Raw genomic sequence first — 18624 nt, 5'->3', positions numbered from 1 at the left:
CACTGGAAGCCTCTCAGCATTAGTGGCTCGTCAAAGTGCAGCTCCCTCTGCATCTCTGTGGCTTGCTGCCCTTCTTGAGAGATTGCAGCTCACACTATTGTTTTCTTTTCACAAGTGTTTTCTAGAAGCTGAGTGCTTGGGGAGCCATCCAGGAGAAATTCAAATGCAGCCCAGCCGATAAACAGAGCACCCACATCTGGCAGGGTGTGTTTTTACTGGTGGTGCCCACACGCACATGCCTTGGTGTACGTTTAATTTATTCTGCACATGGAAAGATGATATTAAAAGGTACGCTGCTCTCAGACCCTTGAACACCTGTGGGAGGGTGGGTCATTTCTTAGAGGGCTCATTCCCTCCCCCACATTCTGCTGTCTCTGCTTATGGCTTCTCACCCGCAGGCTGCTCTCAACATGCTCCCCAAGTGCCAGGCCTTAGGGCATGGTGGAGATGGGATCCTGAGTGTCGCTGTCCTTACTGGCTGGGTGCAAACAGACATGGGGAATTCCAGCTCCATCCAGGTAGGTGCCTCGTTGGGAGAGGCCAGTGGTAGCCAAGTGTTAGGAGCAGATGTTCATTGTTGGGGGTAATGGCTGTGCTGGAACCCATCCTACCCTCCACCTCCGCCCTGCACGGAGGGATCGTGTCCCACTCAGAAGCCCTCAGGGATTCAGTGCTGTGCCCTGGGCTTCCAACCTCCTGCTGCCGCTTGCTTGGTTCCTCAAGCTGCTGGCATCCCAGAGTGAAGGTGAGCAGCGCTGCTGCTGTGAGGAGCTGGAGAGGGGGAGCTGGTCGTCATGCGCACCAGCTTGCAGGTACTTCCATAGGGGTCATATCTGTGATCTCCATCCAGTGTCCTCATGTACCCCAAAACCCAAGTCTCAGCCAGGACCCTGGATCTCTTCTACACCCCACTCGCTACCCAGAGCCTAAACCCACTCCAGGACAACACCTCAGAGCCTGGACCCCCATCCTCACACCCACCCACAGTCCTGAGATCCTTCCACACCCAGAGCTCCCTTCTGGAAGCCTGAATCCCTAATGTCTGGCACCTCCCTAAAGCCCAAACTCCCAGCCAGAGCCCTCACACTTCTGTACCCCAACCCTCTGTCCCAGCCCAGAGCCCTTCCCCCACTCAGACCCCTTGGCCGCACTCCCACCACATGAATTGTGTTATGTGCACCAGGGTGAAGGGGAGGAGTCACACGTCAGCTGCGTGTTGCACCCCCTCACCTCGACACACATAAGAAAATTCATGCCACTCGGGTGTGGGACAATTCAAGGGAATGCCAGCTGGACCCTGCCTGTGGGCCCCTGGTGTCCTGAGTCAGTCCCAGGGCAGGCTCCCCCCTAACTCTGCTTCCCCCCCGCAGGCTCTACTGACGGCGGAGGCGAGTGTCCGAGGGATGCTGCACGTGCTCTCCACGCTCTGCGAGAAGGACAATGGGGCCTTTGGGAACTGGGAAGGGGAAGTTCTTCCCTGGTGAGACGCTCCCAGCCCTGCGCCAGGAGCTCTGGGCCAGGCTGTTCCAGTGACCCTGCTGTCAGCTGTGCCTGTGTCCTCAATAAACCCACTGAGCTAACGCAGCAGCACTGCCTGAGCCGGGCCTGCTCTGTCCTGTCCTGGGAGACACTGGCTGCGCCTGGGTGGAGCTGCCATGTGACCATTGGTTCCTCCCCGCACAGCCAAGGCGCAGAGCTGGCCTGTGAAGGAGGAGCTTTGGGTGGGTGGCTGTCTGGGAGGGGGTGGCTGAGGGTGGCAGCCGGGGTGAGGAGGACACCCAGGACCTCACTGTTGCAGAGAAGAGGGCCCAGGGAGAACCCACGTGCAATGATACCACCTTTCCTGGACTCATGCAGTGTGTTGAATTAGCTGTGCCGAGATATCCCAGCCGACACTCCCTAACCTGGGCCGAGAAGCACCTGTCCCCAAGGCAGGCAGGGGTCACTGGGACAGGGTGGCCAGGAACCTCTCCATACACTGGATCTCTCTCTCTCTTCATGTGTCTGTAAGACAGGAGGATACTCTGGGTACAGCTGAGAGAGCCAAACCAGGGCAAATTGCTTCAAACTGGGTGTAGAGGTTGGGTCAGGCATGTGCGCTCCCTCTGGGGTGGAGCAGGCCACAAGACCTCTCCAAACCAAGGCACTGCCTGGTTCTGGGCAGACAGCAGTCTCCATGGGCCCCAGTCCCATTTAACAGGGCTGCAGGTGGGCAGTCAAGGTAGAAGCCCCAGCCCTAGGGCAGTCCCTTAGTCAGACTCAGCCTCTACACAGCCAGTCTGTGTAGAAGCCCTGGGCCTGGGGCAGGGCTGGGCGGCGTTTAATCAGCCTCAGTAGCTTGTTCGCAGGGCGGGGCAGTCCAAACAATATAAGAGCCCTGGGGCAGGGGCAGGGCGGAGCGGTTCAAACAGTTTGCCAGTGGGTTTCCCCTGAAGCAGGGTACAGCACCAAGCACACCACCAAGGCACTCTGGGTTGGGAGAGGCAAAGGAGATGGGGAGGGGGCACAGGCACACCAGCTCTGGTCAGCGGGGATCCCCCAAAACACATCGACATGGGCTCTGATGGGGCGTTCCCCCGGCTGCTTCCTACCTCCACCTCCCTTGTCTCAAGGTCCCACGCCGTGTTATCTGGGAGGTTGGGCAGTTCTTTGTCGTCTGGGTAAGTCGCCGCCATCGGGTCTGGAAAGTCGGGCATGCCTACGTCATTGGGCTAGTGCAGTGACAGTAGAGCTGTAGGCTCAGGATGGTTCTGGACCCCTGGGTCGGTCTGGGATGCACAGGTAGCTGGCAGCCAGCAGATCAGGACCTTCCCTGGAGTGACTTCATAGAGGGGCAGAGAGCTCAGGTCAGTCCAGGACCTCTGAGTAGCAGGTAAGCAGGAGGGTCATCTCCACCTCTGGGGTCATGTCAAAGCAGCAGGTGGGCCCTTCTGGCCAATCAGCCACCTGGGTGTATGGTCTTTGTCTCCTGATTCCAGGACCTCAGCCAGACTCCTCTGCTTGGCGTAGAGGCCACCCTTTTAGTGAGCCCTGGGTCCTGTCATGAGCATGTCCTGTCTCCTGTGTCAGTCTCTGTGGGGCTGGGCGCAGGTGTTCTGGGCTCACCCACTGAGGCCTCCAGCAGGCGTCCCCTTCTGCTGGGGATGGGGGTGCAACACCCCTTTGCTACACAGGGCTACTTCCATCCCAGCACTGGGTGTTCTCCCCACATGGCACCAAATCAGTCACAAAGAGCACATCTGTTGCCAGCCTGGCCAGCAAGAAGTCACACAAGCAGTTTTCTTGCACACCCACCTTCCCTTGTGCCACAGCCCGTATCCTCCTCACCCAGACGTAAACCAATCTCACCAAATCCACCCAGGTTCTTCCAGTTCCAAAGGACCTGCCACAGCCCCAGGTCAAGGTACCCAGAAGGTCTTTCCCAAAAGAGCCCACTGGGCCAATCCTTTTGTGTTTATTAAGAAGAAGAAAGACGAGGTGGAGGGTAAAATTGCCAAAACAATCAAATTGCAGACCCCAGTCACAAAGTTTTTGACGCAGCCTTGCAGCAGAAGTGGGGCAGGCTGCTGTCTTCAAAGTCTCTACAGCTGGCAGAGAACTATTTTCATCCCTTGACCACTGGGTTCTGGGCACAGCACACCTGTGCTATGCCGCTCCACTCAGCTGTGAAGGCTTTACCCAGCATGCAATCTGGTGAGTATCCTGCACTGACGCTGGCAGAGGGCAAGTATTCTGCTGGCGAGTGGCTTTGCAGCCATGTGGTGGTCCTGTGGCTGTTAACTGGAAAGACGGTGATTCAAGCGCACCCAGGAATGGTGCTATTAAGAGTCTGCTACTGACTACCTTTGTGTGAGTTTCCTTACAACTGGAAGCAGCCTTCCCTCTCAGCTTCTTACCCAAAAGAGCAGACTGTGCGAATACCGCACAATCTAAATTCGAAAGCTTTCTTCAGAAATAAGAAAGGGAGAAAATGTTGACAGTCAAATGGTGAGAGCCACCCAATTACCGACCCCAATTGCAAAAAATTTGTTGCAGGCTTGTAGAGCAGCAGAGTAAACTGCCAGCTGGCTGAAACAAGACTCTTACCACCACCTCCTCCTGTCTGAGCGTGGCTCAGAAGGCCTTTTGGACTCACTTTTAGTACATAGGTTCCACAAGAGAGGAGTTGAAATGAAGACCAAAGTGGAGGCGCCCACCTGCATTCTGGGGGCTCTTGTTCCCACAGGGGAGTGCACTAGGCTGAATAAATCAGTTTCCCAACCTTGGCCAGAAAAATCACATGAATATCTGAGAGGTGTCAGGCAAAAGGAGTAGCATTGTCCCCTTCAGTGGTGTAACATGGAAGATTCCTCACCTTCCTCCTCCCATTCAATTCCAGGGGACGGAGAAAAGGTTTCTGCAGAACTATCTAGAATAACAGTTTCTGTACTGCTTCCATCCAGTGGTCTAGCCATTGTGGGAGGGCAGCAGCCAATGAGCCTCAACCTCTGCAGCCCTCATCCCTTCCTTTCTCAGCCACCAGAGAACCAAGGCCACATCCGTGTTCCCTCAGACATTGCCCATCCTCGGGCTGGAGGAATTTCCTTTTGGGCGGAATGAATTTTTCATGGGTGACAGCAATGATAGTGTTGTGTAGATTTGCCTCATGGGTACAAATAAATATCTTTGTTGTAAATACATATTTGGAACAGCTCATAGGTAGGGAAGACAATCAGATTTAAGCAGCTGATAACTGACAAGGAGCAATGAGTCTGATGATTATTTCATATGATGTCATTCTAAAAAGAATATTAACGCCCCATTTCAGGACCTCTGTTTAATCACCCATTCTAACAGCTCCAGCTGTTAAACACACCCAGATGGGACACTCTGAAAATGGCTTGAGAAATAAATGACAGACTTGGCTATTCAGTAAAAGGTTAAAAATATGCCCCAGAGGAAACCCCTCCTCCCACAGACCACTAACTCTCCACTGCAGCTGCTCTCAGAAATGAAGCATCTGCCAAAGCACCGCATGCTACAGACCTCTGCAGTTCACAGAGTCACCCGTTACATGTACCTCACCTGCCCACGGAGCTTAATCAAGCTGAGTCCAGGGAGGGGACACAGCCCCCAGAACATGTGCAGAGGACACCAGGCACTACAAAGCCACAGGAACCTCCCTGTCCAGAGCAGCCAGGCCACTTAGTCAAGATGCCCCAAGGGCTCACCTAGAGCTGGAAACTGTCATTTTGGCATTATTAGCAGCACTGTCTGAACAGCTCAGCCAGCCAGCTGGTAGGAACGGGTCTTACAAGTGTCGTCTTAGGAAAGGAGCCAGGGAGCTGCAGGGACATATGGACTCAACAGTGAGGGGGCTGGGGCACAAATTTGGCATATAGTCAGGGGAATTAGCTCAAATGGTAGAGCGCTTGCTTCGCATGCAAGAGGTAGTGGGATCGATACCCACATTCTCCAATGACTACTCCATTTTCCACACTTTTCTTCCAAGGCAGCGTGAGAGCAGTGCCTCCTTCCTCCTCCTTCTCGGTGACCCCCCAGAAAGCTCTCAATGTACAGGGGGGGGATCTGTAGCTCGCTGAGCTGAGCTGTGTGCAAGGGCTCAAGAGAGCACTTTGAGCATCTCCTCTCCCACCTGGTGGGAACAGACACACATTTGATGTGGAGGCTGGATATGAAAGAGGAGGCCGTGGCCATGGACTGCCTCTGCTGAGAGAAAGTGGTGATGCACACGTGAGCCATTTACCTCATAGGGAGATACCCCTGCAGTAGGTAGGAACAAGTTGCAGGTGTGTCATTTGGTGTTCAGGCTGAGTGCTGCATACACAGAGGTTCTGGAGTTGGGGTGGCAGCTGTGGGGTCTGCTCCTGTGGGCTCTGTGTCTGTGGGTAGGAGAGCAGACAGGGCAGCTGCTGGTCTAGGGCCCTGTGCTCTGGGTGAGCTGGGAGCAGCTGAGCTCAGCAGCAGGCAGCAGGCTGGGGTCCCTCCAGAGGAAGCACGTTGCAGCAGGTGGTGATGCTGTGACCCCTCTGGCAGGGAACATGGGCCTTGTTAGTGTCGTTCTCAGGGCAGTGGGGGTAGGGGATAGGCAGGGTCTGAGGAAACACCCGGCAGGGGCCTAGGACAGGGGGTGAGGGGCAGCAGGGTCTGAGGGAATTCCTAGCCAGGGCTCAGGGCAGTGGGGAATGGGAGACACAGACTGGGGCTGGGGGCGGGGGAGCCAGGTTGGGGCTCAGGATGGTGGTGGGAGGGGGTTTGGGAATGCGCAGGTGGGATGCTGAGCTGTGGGGGAGGGACAGCGATCTCACTGCAGGGGTAATACTGTCCTTGCAACTGCCAGTTGCTCCTTTCTGAAAGCACCTCGGAGAAGCCTGGTCCTCTGTGGGTTGGCTGGCTTGTTTGGTTAACACTCAGCCCTTTGCTACCTCGGAGACAGCTTCAGGGTGCTGGTCTGTTCCCCTTTGCTTGACTGCTAGAGACAGCAAGGGCCAAAGATCAAGGAAAGAGGTTGAGTGGCTTGTAGGGAGCAGGCCAGAGTCCTGCTGAGAGGAGCTGGCAGGATGCAGATGCTTTGCTGGGTGTGGGGGAGGCTCTGCCCTTTACTCCCCTCACTCATTTACCATTCCAAATCCCCTGTCACTGGGGTGCTGGTGAGTGACAACCTGACTTGCAGTGCTGGGTGTCTTCTGAGCAGCTGCTGCTGTGCCTGTCACAGCCCTGGGTTCATAAGGGGGTTCTACACAGCAAAGCTATTTCAAAATAACTATCCCAGCGTCTACACAAGGCAACCGCTGCTTTGAAATAATTCAGAAATAAATTGGGGTTGGCTTATTTTGAAAGGCGTAAACCTCATTGTACGAGTAAGAGCAGCTCTTGGGAACAGGGGCTGCTAAGACAAGGACTGGAGCCCATTTTGAAATGAGCCGTAGTGCGTCCAATGGCTGCATCTGAAATAGGCTTCCTGTGTGTAGACGCTGTATTTGGAAATCTTGATCTTGCCGCTCACTGGTGCTGCAGCTCTCCCAAACACTTCCCGCAATATCGACACAACAAATTAAGGCTGACAAAATTGACCTCAGCGCGGAGCCAGTGCAGTCGGTAGAACAGGTCTCTTTTTCATGTACAGCTGCACTGCACATTACAAGAGACTTTTCTGTGGCAGATGGCCTGGTAGCCCTGCTCCAGAGAAAAAGGCATTAGTGGCTCACAGACTGTTGCGCTTTCCAGCTCTGGGCCAAGGGAGCTGGAAGGAGAATCCTGATTCATTTACTGTGCGGTTCCATTGGGGATTGCAGAACCTTAAGCTGTTGTTTTCCTGCCTTCAATTTGCCCAGCACCAGCTGGATCAGACTCGACCTTCCCCACAGGGACGTCTGCCATCTAGCGCAGTTAGTGGTGGGGAAGGAGAACACGTCAAAGAGGCTTCTCCTCACGCTCATCTTCCTCACCCTGAATTCTCTCCCCAGCCTCCAGGGCAGAGCTCTCAAGAAAAAGACTCCCTGCAGCAAAGCCCTGGGGGGGACTCTGAGATGGCCCCTGTCCTGCAGCCTGTCCCACCTGGCCATTGTTCTGCACTGTCTGTGAGGTCATCACCTCCCCACCTCCTTTAACCAATCAGTGACTGCTCTGCAAAAGGTCCTTGTGATGTCACTGCCACACCCACCCCTGCTCTGCAGGGCTCATGTCCTGACCCCGGCAGCCCCTTGGGTGAACACACCCGAAGGCTCTGGAACAAAAGAGGTACATAAAAAAGAACCCAAATAATCTGTCTGTCTCTCTGTCTGTCTGACTGTCCGTCTGTGTCTCTCTTCAAAATGTTCTGCCCTGCCGGGATCTTTCTCATAGTTCTGGAATTGTTTCCTTGAATTCTGGGGCCCAGAGGTGTGTCACTGTGGAGTGAAGGGCACAACTCTGTCCCAGTACATAAAGGGAGAGGGACATGGATGGTTCTTAGCCAGGAGAGTGAGAGAGGGGAGCTCATACGCTGGGTGTCCCTAGTCTCTGTGTGCCAGAGATGTGTGGTGCAATGGAAAGCGGTCTGGCCTTCTAAGCTATGTCCAGAGGTTGGTGTCTGGTGTTTGCCACAAAGCAGAGTGGTTACCCTCGACTTCCTTTTCTGCAATGTCCCAGTTTCCCTGTGCTACATCTCTGGGGACTCCATACTGCCCACCATTAGATGCAACGCACTTCTGCTTAACACCAACTTCCACATCCTGAGATCTTTAATCTCTCTCAAGGTCACATCCCTTAGTGCCAGGTCGCAACCCTCACACACCAGGGTGGAAGCACCTGCTCCTGATGGGAGGCTCCATGTCACAGCACTACTGCTTTGGGATTTCCCAGACACTTCTTCCATCCAGCTCCCAAAGATCTCAGTTCAGCTCCGGTCGTGTCATTGACATGTCTTTTTTTGCCAACGTTCACACAGGCCCGTGTTTCCCAGCTGGTGTTCCGCAAAGTGACTGCCCTTCCCCAGGAGCCTCTGTGTTACCAGCTTCCATCTCTGACTTATAGCTCCATCTGCTCCTGCTAGCAATGAATCTCTCCTCCCTGCCTTTTCCTGCAGGTACAGCCAGAGCAATGGGGGGCGGATACCCTGGCACAGTTACCTTTTGGTTTCATTCATTCTGAGGATTGTAATTTGTTCCGGTCTCTGAATGTGTTTTGTGCCTCTGAGTGTTCAGTTCTTGATCTTCGATCTTTTTCATGGCCAATCTGAGCAGCAGGAAACATGTCAGGCTGCTGTTCCAGGTAAGAAACCCCTCATCCTCCAGACTCTGGCCTCTCTGGGAGTCCCAGGGTTAACTCATAAATGAGCCTTTTGGGGCAGAAGTCACTCCAGGGACCTCTCATCCTTTCATTCTCAAGGCAAGTTGTCACGATCATGAGGGTTAGCCAGCAGCCTGGAAGTAAAAGGATTAACCTCCTGAGCCAGGTGGGGTTGGCCTATAGGAATGGAGGTAAGAATTGAATTTTGGCTCCTCCCTCTTCTCTTCTCTGTCTTTTTCCTCCTTCTTCTTTCCAGCCATGAGGGAGAGAGACACAGAATATCTCCCTCCAAGAACAGACCCTCCAATCTTCTGTGAGTCGGGTAAAGTTTAGATAGATCCGTTAGGCTTCATTGCTCTATGGTTTGGGAAGTGGGGTCTGATGTCTGTGCACTTTTTAGAAATGTTCTTTTACTCTCCTTGTAACTAAGTTCTAGGCCCATGGTGGAGACTCCCCATGTGTTTTACTTTGTGACTCTTCCATCTCGTCATGAGGCTTGCAGCACAAATATTGTTGTAATAATAAAAGTTCTTCCTTTTTCTTTTTATTAACCTGGTATTGGTTAATGTTTGTGTCCTGGTTCTTACTTTTGGGGCTGAGATTTCCCACGTCGTCTCTGCCCGGTTTCCTTATTATTACTTGGCTGGTGGCAGCAAATTTTATCCCCAAAGTCTAAGGTTTTTAGAATTTTTGGAGGGAAGTTTATACCAAAACCTGGTAGATAAGGTCTTGGAGGTACTTTTGATGGGCCCCACTTCTCCATTTCTCTTCCTAGAGTGGGGAAGGAGCCATGAAACAAGTTTCTAACCCCTGGCTGTGGGGTTGGTGTTCGCATGGCTCACTCATGTCTTTCTTTGGGGGCTTTGGGCCAAGGCCTGGGGCTCTGCAGCTGGGAACTTTTCTGAGATGTGTTGGCCCTTTCTGCAGCCCCCACTGTGGGAGGGCTTTGCCTGGTCCTGGGCTGGGTTCTTTTCGGGGGCTTCCAGCAGCTCTGCCCCTGCCATTTGAATGTATCTTGGTCAGAGACACAGGCTTCTTCCTGTGCCTGCGGTGGGCCCTGATGCTGCTGGACGAGCGTGATGAAGCCAAAGTGCTGTGAGCTCAGTCTGAACCAAGTGGCCTTTGTGTGTTAGATTCCTGAGCCCCCTGGCTTTGGGCCTGGTTCTCCTGCCCAGCACAGGCCACTGTGAGCAGGGCCCTGCATATCTGTGATGTACAGTACCCTCGTGTGTTCAATGGATCAGAACCCTGAGCTTTGCAGGCTGGGAACTGATCTCAGCTGAAGGATAGGTTTGCTCAGTGCTGGTACATTGGCAGAGGAAAATGATAAGTGTTTAAATCTATTTCAAACATCCAGGGAAAACCCCAAATGGACTGGAGATGAAGATCTATTTCCCTTAAGACAACCATCTGTGAAGGAGCACCTGGGACTTTTTCATCTGCAGTCAAATGCTCCAGCCACGAAGCTGTACTCTTTACCAGTGGAAAATGGTAAAAATTCACCACAGAATCTCAGCTGTGTTCCTCTGACCCTCCCCTGCAATGCCATCCACCTGTGTGGCATTTGCCATGACACCTGGATGGGCCAACCTGGAGAAAGTGGTGGTGAGAGGGCCTAAGAGCTGCCTTTCACTCACTCATCGGGTTGAGCAGTGGACTTTTGGGAACACTCAGCAAGATCTGTGAAGTTGCCTGGATCATAATGGGCACAATGGGGTCTTTATTCCTCCCCTTGCTCAGGAAGAGCAAGAGAAGAAAGGCAGAGCATGCTAGCGCCTTGGTGTCCCAATAGTGCCAAAAATATCCTTTCCAGGAGCATTTGCCAGCAGCAAGGCCCCACGCAGTCACTAATTGCTCTCTGGCCAAAGTTTGGAAAAGCTCTGCTGAAGCTTGGGATTGAACCAAGGACCTTTAGATTTTCAGTCTAATGCTCTCCCAACTGAGCTACTTCCGCAGCTGTTTGTGAGGTTTTCAGGCCATCACCTCAAATTGGAGATGTTTTTCTCAGCTATTGATGTGATCGCAAGTGTCCTTGGGAGGCAGGAGGAATGTTGGCAGCTTCCTTCAGCTTGAGTTCCTCTTTTGCCCCATTTCTGCCTTACTTCCTGGGTTCACCCAGTGACCGCAGGGGACGGCAGGATACTGATGGCAAGGAAGGAGATGGGATTTGACTCTTTTGCCACAAGAGTCTCTTTCCACACCGTCCCCACTTGGCCCCAGGATCATTGTGTGACCGGATGGTGCCCAAGCTTTTGGTGAGGGGCAAGAAGTAGGCAGGGCCACTCATTTGTAAAGGCCAAGAGTTACAAAGACAAAACAACCCCAGGAAGAGCCTTTGAAGAAGTGACCCCGAATGAGGAAGCATCTAGAGGTCCTCGGGTGCTCTCGGCCGTACTCCTTGTTGAAGGAAAAGGTCCAGGATCATTGAAGATAAATGTGTGGTTTTGCAGAGAGCTATGTTTTCTTCAACCATGGGATTCTGTTCTGGGCATACACATTGCTAGGCTGAGATGGGGTGACTTAAAAAAGAGAAGATTCTATGTTTCTATGACCCTATTGTGTCACTATATAAGGGGAGTTCAGAGAGAGTTAAAAGACTATTTAAAAACAAGCCACAGACCTGGTCTTGAGCTCCAACAGCACCTCAGCTCAAGACAGTTTCTCTTGAAAAGAGAACTGGCTCCACAACCCTGAAGTTTTTGTTCCATTTTAACTCTTTGTTCAAAAAAAGTCTGTAATTATCAGGTTGATTAACCCACCCACCCCCATTGTTCTCCTTTTCTGAAGGGAAGGGGAGTGGGGCATGGGGGTAGTTAAGATGCCTGCACAACTGGGCTTTTTTCTTTGGGCTATTTTTTTCATGTTGGCTTAAAGTCCATTTATTTCCTGTTTCATTGGAAATTAGAGCCCTGTCTGACCTTCTTATAGGATTATAAAGTAAATCACGACACTTAACAGTCCTAAAAATGTTGTGTCCGTAACTGAGCTGTTTTTGGGGTTTTACCACCTCTTGGTTTAAAATACATTCTGTTTTTCAGTGGGAACCAGAGCCTTGTAGGACTTCTTAGAGTATTTAACAGTAAATCATCATGCACAACAATCCTTCATGTCAATGTGACCTTGTCTGGAATGAGGACCCTATGCAAATATCAAAGTGGTTTTTTTTTAAAAGATGCTTCTTTCATATTTTGAAATAAATCTATTGCAAGCATAGGGTTCACTCGACAAATACCTCTACGTTTGTAATATCTGTTAATTTTAACAGCAATTGCTTGTTCTGAAGTATGGTAGAAAAATTGGGAATCCTTGAAACATTTCAGTTTGGGTTAAACTTGGGGCTTTTTTCCCCCAAATGTTCCTGAGTTACTAGAAAGGGTGACTCATAGGCGGTTTCTACACAGGTCACTTCCTTCAGAACTGCCATGCTAATACATGGAGAGAAAGATGCTATGAGGTACGGATACAAATTCCCTGTGCGTCAATAGTATTACATCACATGATTTGGAGTCCAGAAGACCATTCTTCCGGACTCCAAAATGCCATGTAGAAGTGTGGCCCAGGGGGCCCTTCCAGAGGCCCCTTCTTCTCAAAAATTTTCAGGGGCCCAGCTTATACATGATGTTCAGGAGTCTGGGGGAGCATCTTCTGGTCTCCAAATCATGTGACCTTATGCTAATGAGGTGTAGGAAATTTGTAGGAAACCCTTGCTGGGTTCTGGGCAGTCTCAGACCAACCCTGGACCAGCCTGGCAGCCCTGTTTACCCTGATTCATGTTAGACAGTGACAGGGTCAAGTTACCACCTTTGGCTCTTTCTGAGCCCCTTGAGGCTATTGCCACTCCCACCACAGTTCCCATCCCCTGTGTGAGCGGTGTGGGGCAGGACTGAACATCTTTCCCTTTCTCCCACTCGGGTACCACAAGTACCACAGACGTGTGTGTGGCTCCCTCCCTCTCGCATGGCATCGTTCTGGCCACAGGCTGAGACTAAACAGCAATCCCAGGGCACAACCGCAAGGTGGGAAAGTGACAAAGGGCTTTGGGGTTCCTCCCATGCTGCCCACACCCACTCTGCAGCCACCTCAGCTGTCCACCTGTCAGTGTTTGTTACTTCTTCCTCCAGAGTGGTGGCAGCCGCCTCCTTCAGCTCTCTGCATGCTCCAGCACAGCCCAGAGGTGCTGCAAACAGGTGAGAGGCAGCCAGAAAGATTTGTCCAGGCACCACTGGGTGCTGCTTTCCTAATCTCCACTTACCTGGGAGGTCCATGGCCAGAGCAGCCACAGCACCTCTCTGGGACTTTTCTCCTAACTTGTTTGCGTTTTGTCAGTGACAAACAGAGGGATGTGAGAGGAGAGTAACTCTCCCTCTCCTGCCCTCCTGCACCTGCAGCCAGCCCCAGAGAACCACAGGGCTGGGAGGATCAGCCTCTGTTCTTGCCTTCAGAGGAGCCACCTTCCCAACACCTCTTACACCTGCCTTTGCCTGAGCTCTTGCCTGTGACTGGATTCTTCCCAATGCTCCTCTCCCATCAGCCTTTGCCTTCTCTGCCAATGACTGCGATTGCCAAGGGAAGGCTCTGTGGTTCCCCAGACAGATATAGGAGAACGTCGTCCAAGCTGTCTAATAAGGCACCACTGGGAGTTGAACCCAGGATCTCCCATTTACAAAGCAGGTGCTTTACCCAGTTATGCCTTGGTGCCCCCTCACTTCACTGGTGGGTCCTGACATGGAGGTATCTGTATTAGTCTGTGTCATCAGCCAAAGAGCAGTCCTGGAGCACTTTAAAGACAACCAAACTAATTTATCAAGTGATGAGCTTTTGTGGGGGCCGACCCACTCTGCTGGACTGCCCACAACAACCCCTTCCCGTTCCCCAGCACAGACATTGTGCCCGAGGGAAGCTGGATTTGCCGCCGACAGGACATTGAGGATGAGAGGAACGAAAAAACCCCTTTCACTTCCTGTCCCCTCTGCCGTGTGCAGATCAGACTCCACCAATCTACCCTCCTCCCACCTCACTTGCCCCAGTGCTGTGCATTCTGTCTGGACTGTCCGTGTGCCTGGATCATAAGAAATAACATAAGCTGTTTGTGACCCTGACCTACCCCCACATTTCACTCTTGCTTGTGCCACTGATCTTCCGGCCCCTTTGGACAAACCTTTGTTCCCCAGATTCCATTTACTGTCCCAGCCCTCAGGGGTTTTACAAATGGTTTTTTTTTTAAACTTTCTCTCCCCAGGTGCACACCACAGCTTCCCCCTACTCACCTGGCTCCTCCCACGCACAGAGCTGCCTTCACTCAGGGAGGCTGGTTTCATGTGAGTGGGGGACGGCTCTCCCATCCACTTGGGCTGTGGCCACACTTGGCCACAACTTTGAAATGCCCATGCAGATGGCCATTTTGAAGATTACTGATGAAGTGCTGAATTGAATATTCAGCACTTCGTTAGCATTAGGACGCTTCCAGCTGCAGCACTTTGAAAGCGCTACCTTCGAAAGCACATGGCTCAGCACAGCTACACGGGGGTCCTTTTCGAAAGGACCCAACTCCTTTCTAAATCCCCTTATTCCTCTCAGCGGAGGAGCCCTTTTAGTGCCTTATACACAGCAGCTGTGTGGAATAGCAGAAGCACAAGCTGGAGTTGGAGGAGAGGCAGCCAAGGGGGCTGAGTGGGGGTAAGTGGGGATGGGCCCCAAGCTGCTGCCCCAGTGTAAAGAGGGGGAAGGATCCTGATGCCATGTCACAGCCTTGGAGAGGGTTTGTGATCTGCCCCAGACTGGCCCCCCAGACAGATTCTGCTCTGTGACTCCCCCACTGGGTCCCAAGGCCATAGCGGCATTTGGCAACATGGATGCGATGGAGGTGAGGGCCTGTGACCTGTCCAAACAGGTCCTGCTGCTGAAATATGACCTGACCCCTAAGGCACATTGGTCCTTTTAAAAGCACAGCTCCAGTGGCGCAATGGGTTAGCGCACAGTACTTATAGAGCAGTACTGCCCTAGACATGCTGAGGTTGTGAGTTCAAACCTCACCTGGAGCATTGCTTTTTCACCTGGTTGGCTCTGAATCATCAAATACTTTGACTGGAAGGGACCTCGAGAGGCCAGCGAGTCCAGGCCGCTGCGCTCATGGCAGGACAAAATACTGTCTAGACCATCCCTGATAGACACTTCTGTAACCTGTTCTTAAATATCTCCAGAGGTAGAGATTCCACAACCTCCCTTGGCAATTTATTACACTGTTTGACCACCCTGACAGTTGGGAACTTTTTCCTAATGTCCAACCTAGACCTTCCTTCCTGCAGTTTAAGTCCATTGTCTCTTGTTCTATCCTCAGAGGCCAAAAAGAACAAGTTTTCTCCCTCCTCCTTGTGACACACCTTCTGATATCTGAAAACCGCTTTCAAATTCCCCCTCAATCTTCTCTTTTCCAAACTAAACAAGCCCAGTTCTTCCAGCCTGTCTTCATAGGTCACATTCTAAGAACATAAGAACGGCCATACTGGGTCAGACCAAAGGTCCATCCAGCCCAGTATCCTGCCTGCCAACAGTGGCCAGGGCCAGGTGCCCCAAAGGAGGTGAACTGAAGACAATGATCAAGCGATTTGTCTCCTGCCATCTGTCTCCAGCCTTTGACTAAAGGCTAGGGACACCAAACTTTACGATTGGCTAACAGCCATTTATGGACCTGACCTCCAAAAATGTATCAAGCTGTTTTTTAAATTCTGTTAGAGTGCTGGCCTTCACAGCCTCCTCCAGCAAGGAGTTCCACAGGTTAACTGTGCACTCTGTGAAGAAAAATTTTCTTTTATTAGTTTTGAACCTACTACCCATTAATTACATTTGGTGTCCTCTAGTTCTTATATTATGGGAACAAGAAAATAACTTTTCAATATTCACCTTCTCCACACCATTCATGATTTTCTCTAGACCTTTAATCATTCTTGTGTCTCTTTTCTGGACCCTCTCTGATTTCTCCACATCTTTCTTGAAGTGAAGTGCCCAGAACCGGACACAATACTCCAGCTGAGGCTGATTCAGCGCACAGTACAGCAGAAGAATGACTTCTTGTGTCTTGTTCACAACAGACCTGTGAATGCATCCCACAATCATGTTTGCTTTTTTTGGAACAGCATCACACTGTTGGCTCATATTTAGATTTTGGTCCACTATTTCCCCTAGATCCCTTTCTGCTGTTGTCATTCCAAAACAGTCTCCCCCCATTTTGGGCTGGTACATTTGCAGAGGAAAATGTTAAATGTTTAAATCCAGTTCAAACATCTAGTGTAACCCCCCACATACTGGAGAGGGAGATGAAAAGATATTTCTTTTCAGGAAACCCTGTGAAAAGGAGCTTTTGGGACCTCTTCAGCTGCAGCCAAGTGCTCCACCACTTTGCTGTTTACCAGTGGAAAATTGTGAGACATTTGTGGAAGCAACTTGACCTTTCTCTGAAGGAATGTGCACATGAGAGTCTGGCTAGCCAAGGAGTACATGGTACCGGCCTCCCAAGACTGTCCAGAAAAGGCTTAAGTTGCAGGTTGCCTGGTGTAATGGGCAACACTCAGAATTCTTAACTGTGTAATCTGAGTTGAAATTTCAGTGGGACCTCCTGGTACAGTGAGTGTTGGCTGTAAATCTCTGTCTGTTCAAGGACTGGGCCTTTTTTATCCACAGGGACACCTGAGTGTGTGACTTTTCCTCACGCTGAATGAATGAGGCCATCTGGAGCTTCACAAAGAGTATCTCACCTTCAGAGGAACCGTCTGGAAATTGGCCCATGTCCCCCACTGGTTCAAAGCCCTCCCCACGGACCCAGCCAAAGGGGAATTTTTTGCTGTGTTTAGCTCAGCTGCTCTGAGGGAGGCTGTGGCTGAAACCCTCCTGCAATCTCCTGCCACTCAGCCAGCCACTGTTTTCCTGAGAGAGGGGCCCCTCCTAATCTCCACTATCTCCCCTCCACCAGCAGCCACCACAAACCTGGCACTGCACTTAGTTAGCTGGAGTAAATGCAAGTCGTTGTCATGCCACCATTTCCCACTGGTGTGGTCTGTCCCCTGGCTCAGCCACCCACCAGCCTGGCCCACTTTCCTCCTCAGCCAGCACTGGAAAGCTGAAAACCAGCAAAGCAGACCCCACAAACCAACATGCTCTTTCTTGTTCCTTCCACTGAACCAACTGATCTGTTTACAGAAGGGAAGGAAGAAACTCAGGCATTGAACGCAGACCACCTGCTCGGAAGACAACCAGGCTAACACTTACACCACACCCTCTTTGCCCTGCTTGTAACACCCAGAAATAGGGATCACTGAGAACCTGTCTTCATCCCCGGTGCAGCCACAGCACCTCTGGTGCAGTTCAGTCGTCTTCTCCGCTGGATATTAACTTTCTCTGAGAGGCGCGGGGGCTGGCTCCAAGCACAGTGCTCTGGTTTGGCTGCCACTTGCTGCGTGGACAGTCTCAGGTGAGACTTTGACAGGGACTCTGCACCAGTCACACCTAACGTAGGTGTCATACGGCCAGCTGCCTTCTGCTCTGTAGGGGCTATTTTGGGATTGGCAACAAACAAGGAAGAGGAAAGGCCCGGAAAGGCTGAGCGGTTGTAACTGAGAGAAAGGCTGCAGGTGGATCTCAAAATAACTTACACATTTTGCATATTTGGAGATACGTTATTTTGAACTTGGGGGATTGGAGGATTTGGAGGATTCCATTGGCCCTCTTGTGATGAGGGGAAGTGGAACTGGAATACCACATTGAACATCTCTGTATCTCGGTCTGATGAGCTAGCTGCTGCAGCCTACTGTTGGGAGTAAGGGACCTTGGATGTTCGGCAGGTACTTCGAAGCGCCTGCTGCTACACTGCCTGTCAGTGCCTCAAGGTCAGCAACTTTGAAGTTCCCAAGGTGGCCATTATGCTTATGAAGTGCTACATATGCATCACAGCACCTCATTCGTCTCCTCCGACATGCCTGCTTAGCACACCCCATTGGATGGAGGGGGCTTGTATGGAAGCACCCAGAGAGGAGTTACTGACACTGAACGCAAACCCAGCAATACCTGTTGGATAACGTGGTATCCGTCACTAGGTTCTCCCCTACTTCTTTGTAATCACTGCTGAGGCTCCAGGCCCTTCATGCACAAATCATCTGCCTCCCTAAGCTGCGGTAGCTCTGTGGGTGGGAGAAGCCAGGTCAGTGCGGGGGCAGCTGTAGGGTGCCCCTGGAGAGAGAAAGTAACAGAGAGAAAGCCGTGCTAGTCTGTATACTATCCAAACAAAAAAGCAGTGAAGTAGAACTTTGAAGACTAACAAAATAATTTATCAGATGAGCTTTCGTGGGACAGACCCACTTCTTCAGACCAGAGCCGGACCAGAACAGACTCAATGTATAAGGCACAGAGAACCAAAAACAACAATCAGAGTTGACAACTTCAAACTCTCTCAGACAAAGAAGAATGTTCAGTCTGCTTTGGAAAAAGAGACTGCTGAACTCTCTTTCGTATTCAAATTCGACACATTAACATGCGGTTTGAATCAGGATGCAAATTTTCTGAGATACTATGGGGCGCTTTTGCATACTTGGCTTCATCTAATACTTGACTCCCAACCCCCAACTCCACCCCTCTGCTCTCTGATTTGCTGACCTTGATAATAATTTTTTTCTGATTTGTCAACCATGATGACTATTTTTGGTTCTCTGTGCCTTAAATATTGAGTGTGTTCTGCTATGGCTCTGGTCTGAAGAAGTGGGTCTGTCCCACGAAAGCTCACTTAATAAATTTTTTTTTTTGTCTTTAAAGTGCGACTTTACTGTGTTTTTGTTCCAGAGAGAGAAAGTTTAATTAAACTCCATTTGT

At 51.3% G+C, this 18624-nt stretch overlaps 3 non-coding genes across 3 annotated transcripts; 2 read left to right on the top strand and 1 right to left on the bottom strand.

Annotated features, from left to right (window-relative positions):
• Positions 1-5384: 5384 nt before the first annotated feature.
• TRNAA-CGC (transfer RNA alanine (anticodon CGC)) lies at positions 5385-5457 on the top strand. The gene has a single exon. It is a non-coding gene; the product is annotated as a tRNA-Ala (tRNA).
• Positions 5458-10650: 5193 nt separating this feature from the next.
• On the bottom strand, positions 10651-10723 carry TRNAF-GAA (transfer RNA phenylalanine (anticodon GAA)). The gene has a single exon. It is a non-coding gene; the product is annotated as a tRNA-Phe (tRNA).
• A 3994-nt stretch (positions 10724-14717) lies between these two features.
• Positions 14718-14810, top strand: TRNAI-UAU (transfer RNA isoleucine (anticodon UAU)). Its single transcript is given in 2 exon segments — positions 14718-14755; positions 14775-14810. It is a non-coding gene; the product is annotated as a tRNA-Ile (tRNA).
• Positions 14811-18624: the final 3814 nt, after the last annotated feature.

This window comes from Carettochelys insculpta, chromosome 33, assembly GCF_033958435.1.
Source record: "Carettochelys insculpta isolate YL-2023 chromosome 33, ASM3395843v1, whole genome shotgun sequence".
NCBI lineage: Eukaryota > Metazoa > Chordata > Testudines > Carettochelyidae > Carettochelys > Carettochelys insculpta.
This window is presented reverse-complemented; position numbering and strand designations above follow the sequence as displayed.